This window comes from Uranotaenia lowii, chromosome 3 (genome assembly GCF_029784155.1).
Source record: "Uranotaenia lowii strain MFRU-FL chromosome 3, ASM2978415v1, whole genome shotgun sequence".
NCBI lineage: Eukaryota > Metazoa > Arthropoda > Insecta > Diptera > Culicidae > Uranotaenia > Uranotaenia lowii.
Genome location: NC_073693.1, coordinates 142,943,349 through 142,958,070, shown reverse-complemented (window position 1 = coordinate 142,958,070; position 14,722 = coordinate 142,943,349). Strand labels below are relative to the sequence as shown.

General features: G+C 42.5%; 1 non-coding gene across 1 annotated transcript; it reads right to left on the bottom strand.

Annotated features, from left to right (window-relative positions):
* Positions 1-1,559: 1,559 nt before the first annotated feature.
* On the bottom strand, positions 1,560-1,632 carry Trnak-cuu (transfer RNA lysine (anticodon CUU)). Its single transcript has one exon. It is a non-coding gene; the product is annotated as a tRNA-Lys (tRNA).
* Positions 1,633-14,722: the final 13,090 nt, after the last annotated feature.

The window sequence follows — 14,722 nt, the reverse complement described above, 5'->3', positions numbered from 1 at the left end:
TCCACAATCAATATTAAACTTCACTAATTGCTCTAAACGATCATGGTTCGCAGCATGAGACTCGCGTTTGACAGTCCGTAGAAAAAATACGTTCGATCGAAAACGGGAATACAATGTTTTGTTCGTACGAACGATGTTCGAAAGATCGAACTGTTCTCATTCGTTCGAACGAAAACAAGAATACGAAATTGCAAAACTTTCGAACGAATGCTATTCGATCGAAAACGAGAATAAGGGTGAATATGTCCTGGAGGAGGTTAACCGTGAAGTAGACAGGATGATCTCGCTGGATGTGATCGAGGAGGCAGTTTTCTCGCCATGGAACAACCCTCTTGTGGCAGTCAAGAAGAAAAACGGGAACTACCGCGTCTGCTTGGATGCAAGGCATCTGAATTCCATTATGGTCAACGAGGGCTACCCAATCCCACAGATTTCTTCGATTATCAACAATCTAGGAGGATGTTCATTCATATCGTCGATAGATCTCAAAGATGCTTTTTGGCAAATGCCGCTTCACAAGGAATCGAGGCCACTGACGGCATTTACTGTACCTTCCCGAGGGCACTTTCAATTTAAGGTGGTCCCTTTTGGGCTCTGCACAGCCAGCCAAGGTCTTGCGAGGATTATGACTCACTTGTTCGCGGACATGGAGCCGTACGTCTTCCATTATTTAGACGACATCATCATATGTTCGAAATCGTTTGAGGAACACATCTCAGCTCTTAAGGAAGTCGCAGCCAGACTACACAGAGCTAAGCTTACTATTGTAACGAGTAAGTTCGATTGGGGTTCAAGATTGTGGGAGGCCTTTGTCCGAATTGTCAAAGGTGACCAAGAGGGTGTTTAACCGTACCAAAAAAGACTTCTCACAATCAACCAACAAACAGACGACAGCACACAACTCCATAAAAACCATCGCGTGCCCGCCTACTATCGGAGAACACCAAAACTACAACTCCACAACTAGATGGCGAATAACTGAGATTGAGCCGCGATGATGGCGGCGATGACAGGTCACGATGGGGGGGAAAGGATGAGGAAAAATAAGGGTCCGGAATAAGGGGCACATGAACGGATGGAAAAGACGCCATTGTGCGAAATATACCAGAGTGAGAGTGAAGTGCTTCCGTTGCTGATGTTGCTTGGTGATTCTTCCAGAATAAGTGTAAAATCAGATCACCCAGAACCCCTTAAGTTTTGGCTTGAGTTCAAACTACGACCTTCACCCGGATTAAGAGTTCTGCAACACCCTGTTCTACGTTAGTAGGAAGGCCTTCCTGCTGTGAACGCAACCATCACCACAACCTGTGTACACGCCTAGGACGGCCGTGAGCTGTGTGAGCCCGTCAAAGGTAGGACAGTTACCGTTTTCTTATGTTGGTTGGGTAATGCTGGGCAGGAACCATATCAGCTCATAGTTCGGGGTTGAAGTGGGGAGTTTATTTGGGAAAGATAAATATTTTCTTGGCTACTGACGCGGTAGATTGGAGCCGACCCTGAGGTTTGATTCAGGGAGTCTTCTCTGCTTGGATCCTGGTCGGACCATCCTTACACTTTGGCGCCCAACGTGGGGCACGAACCCACGACCCTGAGATTAAGAGTCTCATGCTCTACCGACTGAGCTAGCCGGGCTAAGCCGGTGAACATTAGACTGCAATTAACGTTTCTTTGCAGAAGTCTCTGGGAAAACGCCCAGGTCTTGTTTGAACATTGATTGCCTCACACCACACTTTGCGATTTAACGATTTTGTAGTAGATTCGTTAATGTTCGAGGGGTTTTGGACTCTGTGACGTTTAAAATAACTACCACTACCGTGAAAGAATCATACGTACAATTTAAAATAGGATTATTAAACTAAAATTTTCGCAATAAATTCCGGAAAATTTTCTTCTGTGGCAGTGGGTAGTTAGGAAGTAAAACACAAAAAAATATTTTTCTGTATTTCGGGGATTCTCAACAATAAGCACATACAATTTTGAACTGGTCAAACGAGTCGTTCCGATTATTGTAACAATTATATGTCTGCAGTGTAAAATATCTCTTGAAAGATTGTGGTTCCCTAGTTTATAAGAATAAACGATAATTGATCCCACATATTTTTCTAATTGTAATATGTAAAAGTGTTTAGTTAAACCTTACTTTAAAAAAAAAATCATTTATAGATACATTATCAGTTTTAGGTTAGTATAGTTAGGGTTAAAAAAAAATTATTTTAAAATAGTTTAGTATCGATTAATAAGCAGACCTTGAGTCTTTAAAGTTTTAATTATCCTGTCAACTGCGTCATTTTAACAGGTGATTTTATTTGAGAAAGTGGTTATAGTACGAGAGTTGTGAATACCATTGTATATTAAAAAAATATGTTATGGTTGTTATATTGATTAGATAACACGGACGTTTCATTCCTCTATTAGTGAACATTTGATGTGTACAATTGAATCGCACAAATCTCGCGGAGTGAGTATTACAGTGAACTTTAATATATTACTAGCCATTTTAAAACGTTTTTCTTAATACAGTGTGAGTGTGAATTATACAATTTAAAAAAATTTGGTGTTGAGTTGATTTTGTGTTTTAGTGATTAAAATACATATACAATTTAAATCGTAATTCGTGAAGAGTTCAGTCATATCAGATAGTTACATTAACCTGAAGTGTTCTTTTTGAGTTTTCATTTTGGTTTTTTGAAAAATATTTGGTGGAATTTCTTCTACACAATGGAAATGGCACACCTACTGCTGCAATATCATTCCATGAATCCAGCACATCTTACTGATGACGAGCTTGAACATGAGTTGTCCGTTCGAAAGATGGTGCTGGACATGACTCGTGCACAACTGGAACGATCTTTGCGAGCTCAACTGAAAGAAGAAAAAAATCTAATTAGTGGTGAATTCGATTTGTCAGATATATCGGTTGATGAGGAGTTAGGAATGTGTTGGGAAAAACTGTCAGCGATTCGGAAATGTTTGGAGGGTCGAAGCTCAAGGAGTGTCCCACAACAGAGCTTGAAGACAAGATTACTTCATATCATTTTTCGTATGGAACGACTTAAAAGAATAGTCACGGAAGAGTCAGACCCAAACAGTCTTGCTTCGATAGCTGGTGGTTGCCTAAAATTGTTAGGAGTGTACTTTTCGATTGCTTCAAGCCTGCCAAGAATTCGAGAAGCCGAATTGAGGGCGGTTAACGAAAGTATAAATCAACTAAGGGATAATATTAATTTACCGGAAGAACAAGGAAAAGATTGTGATGACATCGACGAACCCGAGTTGGCACTGCCGGGAGGCGAGGTGGAGACAATCGCTGAACAAGATGGTGTTAGAATCGAAACAAATGCTGTTGAGGAAAATGAGGTAGCAGATAAGGTGGAAACGTTAACAGCACAAAACGCGCTTTTGTTGGATGCTATCAGTCATTTGGTACAACGTATCCAGGTGCTTGAATCTAAACTGACGGAGAAACCTGCATCCAAAACTGCTACTAAGACCTCTAATAGTACACAAATTGGTGACAGCTCGAGCCAAAAGGGCTCCATTGCTGGCGGAGCGGATCAACCGGAAAACTTTCTAAAATGGCTTTCTGATAGGAAGAATGTAGCTGAAAGTGTGGGAAGCTTAGAACAACAAAAGCCTACCGAACCTTTTTGTCAACCGCCAACGGAAGAGAGGTTCAAAAGTGGACGTCTACCGGTCCATAAGTGGAATCTACGCTACGACGGAGCAGACAACGGTCGGAAACTAATTGAGTTCCTTAAGGACGTTGAATTTAACGCTCGTTCTGAAGGCTATTCTAACCATGAACTCTTTCAATCAGCGCACTATCTGTTCACTAATAAGGCCAGAGCGTGGTTTATGGAGGTGAATGGGGAAAATGAATTGGGATCGTGGGAGGAACTTGTTAAAGAGCTGAAGAACGAGTTCTTACCTGTAGACATTGATTACGTATACGAACGTCAGGCGTACAACCGGAAACAGGGTGCTCGTGAAAAATTCCAGGACTTTTACCTGGACATGGTCCGTATTTTTCGCAGCATGTCAAACCCCTGGGATGAACGGAGAAAATTCGATGTGCTATTCCGGAACACCCGTGACGACGTCCGCATTGCTATGCTAGCCGCAAACGTTGAAGACATTCCTAAAATGAAAAGTTTTGGGAAAAGGTTTGATTCGATAAGCTGGCAGTTATATCAGAAAAGAACAGATCGATTTCCACCACGTCCAATACAGGTAGAAGAAATTCGTGAGAAACCATATAGGACAAACCAAGGTTGGAAAAATCGGCAACAGACCGAGAAACAAGGAAACCACGATTATAATCGAAAATTCGTTTCGAACTCTTGGAACAACCGTGATAAAGGGCCAAGATCTCCTTTGTTCGAGAATGACTCGAATTCAAGATACCTTACCGGTGAAAAGGGCGAACCCTCTGCTAAATTTCGATACAATCAGAGACAGGCACCTTCTGTCCCATGTACCAGTGGAACCAATGCTCTCGATAGGATCGTTAAGGCGTATATTCCTGTAAAAAGAAATTTATGTTTTAATTGCCATGAAGAGGGCCATGGTTTTACTGAATGTACACAGGAATTGAAGATATTCTGTAGACGTTGTGGGTTCCCAGGATTTGAGACTCAAGATTGTCCATTTTGTCAACTAAAAAACTTGAAAGAGACGACTCAATGAGGCGAGATCGTCTAGACCCTCACTCCAAAAGTCCTCAGAACAAAACTTTTGCTTCCCCAGCTAAAATACTACCTCAAATTGGATACTCGCGAGTTAATGGAGAAATTACAACGAATGTCGAGATTGCCTCTGTGCTCGTCAACCTGAGTAACGACCCTAGACCGTTTGCGGAAGTTGAGATGATGGGGATACCATTGATCGGTTTATTGGATAGTGGTGCTGAAAGAACAATAATCGGAGTAGGGGCTAGTAAGCTTATTTCAGATCTTCGTTTAAAATTGAGACCTTCTACAACCTCACTGAAAACCGCCGCAGGACGGAAACTGGAAGTAATCGGGAGTGTCGATATTCCAATTTCATTCAACGGGAAAACTAAAATACTTCCCGTACTAGTGGCTCCACAATTGAATCGAAGATGTATTCTGGGCTACGACTTTTGGATGGAATTTGGAATCCAGCCAACTATACTGCAATCAGTCGACGCCGTCGACGTACAGACGGGCTTGCGATCTGATAAGGAAATGGAGGAACTAAATGAGGTGCAGAAGAAAGAGTTGGATGAAATAAAGAAACTGTTCCTAGTAGCTAAGCCGGGAAGTCTCGGAGAAACTCACTTAATTGAACACAAGATAGAAATTCTCCCGGAATTTCAAAACTCACCCCCTATTAGAAAAAACCCATACCCGTGGAGCCCAGAGATTCACAAAAAGATCCATCGAGCCGTAGACGAAATGCTACAGGCCGGAATAATCGAACCTTCAACATCAGACTGGGCGTTGCCAGTCGTACCGGTAAAAAAGCGCAACAGTGACGAGGTCAGACTATGTCTCGATGCTCGCAAACTAAACGAGCGAACTAGAAGGGATGCTTACCCACTTCCCCATCAGAACCGGATACTAAGCCATCTTGGTCCCTTCAAATTCCTCTCTACGATTGACCTAACACAGGCGTTTCTGCAGATGCCACTGGAACAAGAATCACGCAAATACACCGCATTCTCGGTTCCAGGAATGGGTCTGTTCAACTACCGAAGGTGTCCTTTTGGGGTCGTCAACGCTCCAGCCAGCCTTTGTCGGCTCCTCGACGTGGTACTAGGTCATGGAGAGCTAGAACCATACATCTTCGTATACCTAGACGATATCGTTGTCATAAGTCAAACGTTTGAGGAACACATTGAAAGGTTGAAGGAACTCGCAAAACGATTGAAGGATGCTAATTTATCCATAAACCTTAGCAAGTCTAACTTCTGCTGCCATGAACTGCCTTATTTAGGTTATATTTTATCACGAGAGGGGCTGCGGCCTAATCCAGATCGAGTCCAGGCGATCCTTGGATATGAGGCCCCCTCCTCAGTTAGATCATTAAGAAGATTCCTCGGTATGGTGAACTACTACCGTAGGTTCATCAATAAATTCAGCGAACTCACCGCCCCCCTAACCGATCTGTTGAAGAACAAACCGAAACGGGTGCGGTGGAGTGAATCAGCAGAAGCAGCTTTTAGAGCAATTAAGGAGAGGCTCATAACGGCCCCGGTCATGGCCAACCCGGATTTTAATGTTCCATTTTACATTCAGACTGACGCCAGTGACACAGCACTGGCGGGAGTTTTGACTCAAATTATAGAGGGAGAAGAAAGAGTGATTGCTTACCACTCAGAAAAACTAAAAGGAGCAGAGTTAAGCTACCATGCTGCAGAGAAGGAGGGACTTGCAGCACTTCGTTGTATCGAAAAATTTCGCTGCTACGTGGAAGGAACCAGGTTCACCTTAATCACGGATTCCTCAGCCCTGTCATTCATCATGAGGGCAAAATGGAAGTCCTCATCACGTCTTAGTCGGTGGAGCATAGTTCTCCAGCAGTTCGACATGGAGATCAAACATAGGCGTGGCAAAGACAACGTAGTGCCTGATGCTTTGTCGCGATCTATCGAATCTCTGGATGTTTCGCTTGATGACGTTTGGTATAAAAACCTGATAAAATCTGTGGATCAAGACCCCGAAAAGTACATAGATTTTAAAGTTCACAACGGATGCCTTTACAAGCTCGTTCCTTCAAAATCAGACGTACTAGACTACTCATTCCAGTGGAAACAATGCATTCCCAAATCCCTACGATTGCAAATTATGACGGAACAACACGATAATTCAATGCACATAGGATTTGGGAAATGCATAGAGCGCATGAAGTTACGATACTACTGGCCGCGAATGAACACCGATCTAAAAAAACACATTTCTAAATGCCAGTCGTGTAAAGAAAACAAGCATTCAACGCAATCAACCGCCCCCGAGATGGGTAAACAACGCATAACGGATCGCCCATTTCAAATTATATGCATTGATTATATTCAAAGCCTGCCCCGAAGTAAACAAGGTAACGCGCACTTGCTGGTTATTCTCGACATATTCTCGAAGCTTTGCCGTCTCGTCCCTGTAAAGAAGATCTCATCGCATAGCCTGTGTATAACAATGGAAGAAAACTGGTTCAGAGAGCATGGGGTACCACAATTTATAATATCCGATAACGCATCAACTTTTCTTTCAAAAGAATTTCAATCGCTGCTCTTGAAATACGAGGTACAGCATTGGGCAAACGCTCGGCATAGAAGCCAAGCGAACCCTGCTGAACGCCTTAACCGCACTATCAACGCGATGATGCGCTCCTACGCAAGAGATAATCAACGCACATGGGATTCAAAAATTTCAGAGATTGAGTTCGTGTTGAATAACACTACTCACTCTTCAACCTGCTTCACACCTCACCGAATCATTTTCGGTAGTGAGATAATCACACGCGGGTCCGACCACACGCACGAACCTGGTAAGGTATGGACCGAGAAAGAACGAGACGAAAGGATGAAGGTTGTACACCACCAAGTGTGGGAGTTAGTTCGTAGAAACTTAGCGAAAACCCACGAAACCACTAAGAGGACGTATGACCTGCGTCACCGTAGATATTCACCTACTTTTGACGTGGGCCAACGAGTATTCAAACGAACATTCCGTCAATCTTCTGCTGGCAACGCGTTCAACGCCAAACTAGGACCTGTCTATACACCATGCGTGATAACGGCTCGAAAAGGTACCAGTTCGTACGCCGTAGAGGATTTACAAGGCAAGCAATTGGGAGTATTTTCTGCCGCAGATTTAAGACCATAATTTAAAAAAAAAAATTCTTCAAACTAATCAACTTTCCTGAAGCGAACGGCCACTTATCCGGTTAGGCATGTTCGGTCAAGGCCCCGATGAAAAAAAGAACGCAATAAATATCCTAATTTTTACAACAGTATCTCCAGGGAATCTTGAATAATAATAAGGGGTAATCATAAGCATTGAATGAGAGCTAGATGTAAGTTAAACCCGCCAGAAGTTTCCAGTTCACCGAAATCCAGATTTTAATCTTACACTCAGTTTAACCAGGAATCTAGAAAAAACCAAAAAAATTGGTTTCTGGGAAACGGATAGCCGAAAAACAGCGAAAACACGCTCCTGAATCAATTACGATTAATTTTCAACAAAATAAAACCCTGAAAGGAACCTACAATCTTTCTTTGGATAACTTTATCAAATAACACTTACCGGTATTATCGAGGGGGGCATCTCGGCCATAAATGTGATCATAATGTCAGCAGAGGCCACCACGGTCATCTTACACCAAAAACTGCATTCATGATTTGCACCGGTTGACCCGCCGTGAAAAAAAAAAACATACCGAACATGTAATCAGCGAGATGAGTAACATATCTCCCGCCTTACTAGTCATCGCCAACCCCTACAAAAAAAAACAACAACATCCCGATAGGAAATACACCCTACTATTCATCATACTTAGTCGGCTCGCGAAGGGTGCGTCGGCCGATTTTCGATCATACTAATCGGCCTATTGTTGCAACGTCGCTTATCAGAGTTTTTGCTGGGCATCAGCCGATTAGTAAGCCGATTTCGTAGGCCTATCAAATAGGGTGATGAGTAGCATGATTGTGTAGGAACCGACTTAATCGCCTGATTAGTAGGTCGATAAAGTTGATGAGATTTTCGACGTTCAGCTATTTAATAGGGGTATCAAACGAGCTATTTAGTATTAACCACCCGACTCAATCCGACTGAATAGCAGAATTGATTGGCCTCAAAAATCGATGTTTTTCCTACCACCCTACCCAATCGTACTAAATAGCCGGATTGATTGACAGCAAAAATAGATTTTTCTTTGTACCACCCAACTCAATCCGACTAAATAGCAGAATTGATTGACCACAAAAATCGACTGTTTTTCTACCACCCTACCAAATCGTACTAAATAGACGGATTGATTGACCGTTAAAATGGATTTTTCTCCCTACCACCCTACGCAATCCGACTAAATAGCTGAATTGATTGACCGCCAATATCGATTTTTTTCTTACCACCCTACCCAATCGTACTTAATAGCCGGATTGATTGACCTTAAAAATTGATTTTTCTTCCTACCACCCAACTCAATCCGACTAAATAGCCGGATTGATTGACCGCAAAAGTTCCATCCGACTAAATAGGGCGATTTATGTAAATGGTTCATTTTCGTATCTCTGAGCAAGTCCAGTAGAGGTATTTTTATTTTTCTGTAGTAAAAATGTAGGTGGTTGGCGAAGTAAATTTTTGGCAGGTAGCCTGATGGTGGAGGCACGAACCTGAAAACTGGCTCATTCGGCAATGAGGATGCCGGAATCTTTGACCTAGCATCCTACAGTAGCCGGTCGGGAAATGACATGTCCTGTGGAGAAGCTTGCCATCCAAGCACTGCAAAACTCCAACGATCTACCAAGGCTTCCGTTAACTTCTGACTCAACAGCAGCTCGCACCTGAAAGTGGAAATCCGTTCCAGCTCCTTCACCCAACCGGTACAAACGGATTTCGAGAGCTGAATGTTTTTCTATTGAAATAAGAAGAAAACAATCAAACTATTTTCCAAAATAAATTTTTATTCCATCAACTCACCTCCGGCACCTCATCCAGAAACTGGACAACGGTGAGGGCGTCGTCAGCGATGCCTCCATCGGAATCATGAACACCTTCGATTACGGCTTCAGGCATGCCCGGCAAACGTCCGGGAGCTTGGTCAGGTTGACGTCGTCATGACGGAACCGATAGAAACCCGCTCGCCACTCGAACAAACTGCTGATGAGCACTGACGAATCATGAGCCAAGCTTTCCCTTCGATGAACTCCATCACACAACACATGTCAAAAACTAATTCAGTTATGACCATTCCATACTAAATAGGCTTAAAGTTTGCCAACTAAATAGAGTCCTACGAAAACCTACTAAATTGACCTATCCCCCCCGATTACGTCGATCAACTTATTGTGCTACCAAATCATGCGTAATTGTGTGAGCCTACTCATCAGCCGATTTAGTATGGCACCTATTTCATATTCAAGCGTAGCCCGATTAATCGGCATACTAAATAGGGTCATTGATTTAGTAGGGTGATTCGTAGCCAGACTAAATCGGCACCCAACTAAATATGTGAACGGCGAAATTTTTCAACTGTCAAATTTCCTATCGGGATTAAACTCGAAGGCATCAAAACAAAAGAGAGAACATTCCACTGCCCGATAGGAAATACACCCTACTATTCATCATACTTAGTCGGCTCGCGAAGGGTGCGTCGGCCGATTTTCGATCATACTAATCGGCCTATTGTTGCAACGTCGCTTATCAGAGTTTTTGCTGGGCATCAGCCGATTAGTAAGCCGATTTCGTAGGCCTATCAAATAGGGTGATGAGTAGCATGATTGTGTAGGAACCGACTTAATCGCCTGATTAGTAGGTCGATAAAGTTGATGAGATTTTCGACGTTCAGCTATTTAATAGGGGTATCAAACGAGCTATTTAGTATTAACCACCCGACTCAATCCGACTGAATAGCAGAATTGATTGGCCTCAAAAATCGATGTTTTTCCTACCACCCTACCCAATCGTACTAAATAGCCGGATTGATTGACAGCAAAAATAGATTTTTCTTTGTACCACCCAACTCAATCCGACTAAATAGCAGAATTGATTGACCACAAAAATCGACTGTTTTTCTACCACCCTACCAAATCGTACTAAATAGACGGATTGATTGACCGTTAAAATGGATTTTTCTCCCTACCACCCTACGCAATCCGACTAAATAGCTGAATTGATTGACCGCCAATATCGATTTTTTTCTTACCACCCTACCCAATCGTACTTAATAGCCGGATTGATTGACCTTAAAAATTGATTTTTCTTCCTACCACCCAACTCAATCCGACTAAATAGCCGGATTGATTGACCGCAAAAGTTCCATCTGACTAAATAGGGCGATTTATGTAAATGGTTCATTTTCGTATCTCTGAGCAAGTCCAGTAGAGGTATTTTTATTTTTCTGTAGTAAAAATGTAGGTGGTTGGCGAAGTAAATTTTTGGCAGGTAGCCTGATGGTGGAGGCACGAACCTGAAAACTGGCTCATTCGGCAATGAGGATGCCGGAATCTTTGACCTAGCATCCTACAGTAGCCGGTCGGGAAATGACATGTCCTGTGGAGAAGCTTGCCATCCAAGCACTGCAAAACTCCAACGATCTACCAAGGCTTCCGTTAACTTCTGACTCAACAGCAGCTCGCACCTGAAAGTGGAAATCCGTTCCAGCTCCTTCACCCAACCGGTACAAACGGATTTCGAGAGCTGAATGTTTTTCTATTGAAATAAGAAGAAAACAATCAAACTATTTTCCAAAATAAATTTTTATTCCATCAACTCACCTCCGGCACCTCATCCAGAAACTGGACAACGGTGAGGGCGTCGTCAGCGATGCCTCCATCGGAATCATGAACACCTTCGATTACGGCTTCAGGCATGCCCGGCAAACGTCCGGGAGCTTGGTCAGGTTGACGTCGTCATGACGGAACCGATAGAAACCCGCTCGCCACTCGAACAAACTGCTGATGAGCACTGACGAATCATGAGCCAAGCTTTCCCTTCGATGAACTCCATCACACAACACATGTCAAAAACTAATTCAGTTATGACCATTCCATACTAAATAGGCTTAAAGTTTGCCAACTAAATAGAGTCCTACGAAAACCTACTAAATTGACCTATCCCCCCCGATTACGTCGATCAACTTATTGTGCTACCAAATCATGCGTAATTGTGTGAGCCTACTCATCAGCCGATTTAGTATGGCACCTATTTCATATTCAAGCGTAGCCCGATTAATCGGCATACTAAATAGGGTCATTGATTTAGTAGGGTGATTCGTAGCCAGACTAAATCGGCACCCAACTAAATATGTGAACGGCGAAATTTTTCAACTGTCAAATTTCCTATCGGGTGGAGTGATTTATTGACCAAACAGTCTTCAATGCAATGTTACACAATTTTACGGCATACTTCACTTCAAAAGGACTGAAATCTCTCCGAAAGTTTGATGATTTATCCAGTTCTTACCACATTGCTTACAATTTCCTGATAGTTCAGACATCCTAGTTCGGTATATGCGCATGCACTATGTTTGACAGTTCCAACCCACACCCACCAAAACAGAAGAAAATATATCGTTAAAACGATCAGTTGAACGTTGTTAAAAAAAGGGAATCTGAACGCACCCCGTCGTACAGTAAAGTCACGTTATGTCGAAAATTAAAGGTTCCGGAGTTAAATAAATTAATATAATTCCCCAATTGTACGTTTATTTATTTACTGTGAGTATGATAAAAAGTTGCTATGAATAGAGTAGTTCATTTTTTTACAGTAGGGGGACTGAAATTTGAACTGTAAGATCGCTGGAGACCGGAATCGAAAGATGTTGATGGTCAGTAGAAGGAAAAACCCTTAAGACAGCGCGGAGTTGCTTTTAGCAATGATGAAGCCATATGACCCCGACTTACGATAGTTCCTTTTGAGTGTGATTATTCGGATCAGAGACGGAATTCTTAGAGCATTGCGGGTCAAACCATATTTTTAAATTGCGCTGTGTCCCAGTGTGGTGTCGATTTCATTCAAGACGGTTCAGAGGACGCGTTACGTTAATTGGGTCGGTGTGGTAATGTAGAAAAAATGGTAGCTACTACCATTTTTTCACCCGTGCTGTGGGAGAGTGTAACGAGTAAGTTCGATTGGGGTTCAAGATTGTGGGAGGCCTTTGTCCGAATTGTCAAAGGTGACCAAGAGGGTGTTTAACCCTTTCCTTCCCATGGTAGCACAGGTGATCCACAACTTTGCACAGCTCGCACTTGAACTGAGCGCTTTGGATCAACACCATTTTTTCACCGAATGTGTAGATATGAGTGAAGAAACATTGCACGAAATTTGAAGAAATTCGGTTCGCTAGGTTTTGCTTGGCAGATCGAAAGCTGCAAAAAAGTCGGATTTTTTTCGAATTTAAATCAAGTCGTCATTTGTTGTTCAATAACTTGACAAGTTTTTATAATTTCCCTCAAATAAAAATACTGACGTGCAGAAGGTTGCATATGCAAGCAGAATCAATTGATGGTTTACTTAGATTTCAACTAAAACATATAAATTTTTGAGTAAGTAAAGTGGATCCCTGGTGATACACTGGGAACAAAACGTACTTTTCTTCTTGTGATGCTTCTCATCAATACTCATGAAAATCTTTTCATCAACCAAAAAAATCGCTTCAGGATAGTGATTTCATCTTCTTAAATGACCACATGTCTCCAAATATTTGTAAAAGTTCGTGATTTTCTCGAAAAACTGCATGTTTTGTTTTCCTTGCGAAAAGTGTCATGGCGGCCATTGTTCAAGGCAAAAATGAAAATTTCAAATATTTCAATAAATAGACTTTCGAGGGATGCGTACACCAAAGAAGATTTTTATCAAATAGGATCATTTTAGTTTGTGATCAATGAAGTGATGAAATTCAATGTTTTTTTGCAATTGTTTCCGGTTTTTCATTTGCACACTATGTGTTGTTATCTTCCCAATGGAGCACATATGATCCACCTCAAAACCCAAATTTATCAATTGGATCATTAAAGTAAGCTTAAATTATGCATCTTTTGTTCTAGAACTTCAGCTGTAAATCAATATTTCTATTTTTAAAACTTGAAAAACCTCGTGGGAAGGAAAGGGTTAACCGTACCAAAAAAGACTTCTCACAATCAACCAACAAACAGACGACAGCACACAACTCCATAAAAACCATCGCGTGCCCGCCTACTATCGGAGAACACCAAAACTACAACTCCACAACTAGATGGCGAATAACTGAGATTGAGCCGCGATGATGGCGGCGATGACAGGTCACGATGGGGGGGAAAGGATGAGGAAAAATAAGGGTCCGGAATAAGGGGCACATGAACGGATGGAAAAGACGCCATTGTGCGAAATATACCAGAGTGAGAGTGAAGTGCTTCCGTTGCTGATGTTGCTTGGTGATTCTTCCAGAATAAGTGTAAAATCAGATCACCCAGAACCCCTTAAGTTTTGGCTTGAGTTCAAACTACGACCTTCACCCGGATTAAGAGTTCTGCAACACCCTGTTCTACGTTAGTAGGAAGGCCTTCCTGCTGTGAACGCAACCATCACCACAACCTGTGTACACGCCTAGGACGGCCGTGAGCTGTGTGAGCCCGTCAAAGGTAGGACAGTTACCGTTTTCTTATGTTGGTTGGGTAATGCTGGGCAGGAACCATATCAGCTCATAGTTCGGGGTTGAAGTGGGGAGTTTATTTGGGAAAGATAAATATTTTCTTGGCTACTGACGCGGTAGATTGGAGCCGACCCTGAGGTTTGATTCAGGGAGTCTTCTCTGCTTGGATCCTGGTCGGACCATCCTTACACTATTTCGGCCGAGAAGTCCAAGTTTTGTCGCCAGCAGATAAAGTATCTCGGTTATATTCTCAGCGAAGGAGGCTGGAAGGTGGACGACGAGAAAGTAGAGTGTATTGTCAAATTCCCCGTACCTACAACCAGAAAGGAAGTCCAACGGTTTCTGGGAATGTGTGGGTGGTACCGTCGTTTCATCTCCGATTTCTCCCGTATTGCCGCTCCCATCACCGAGC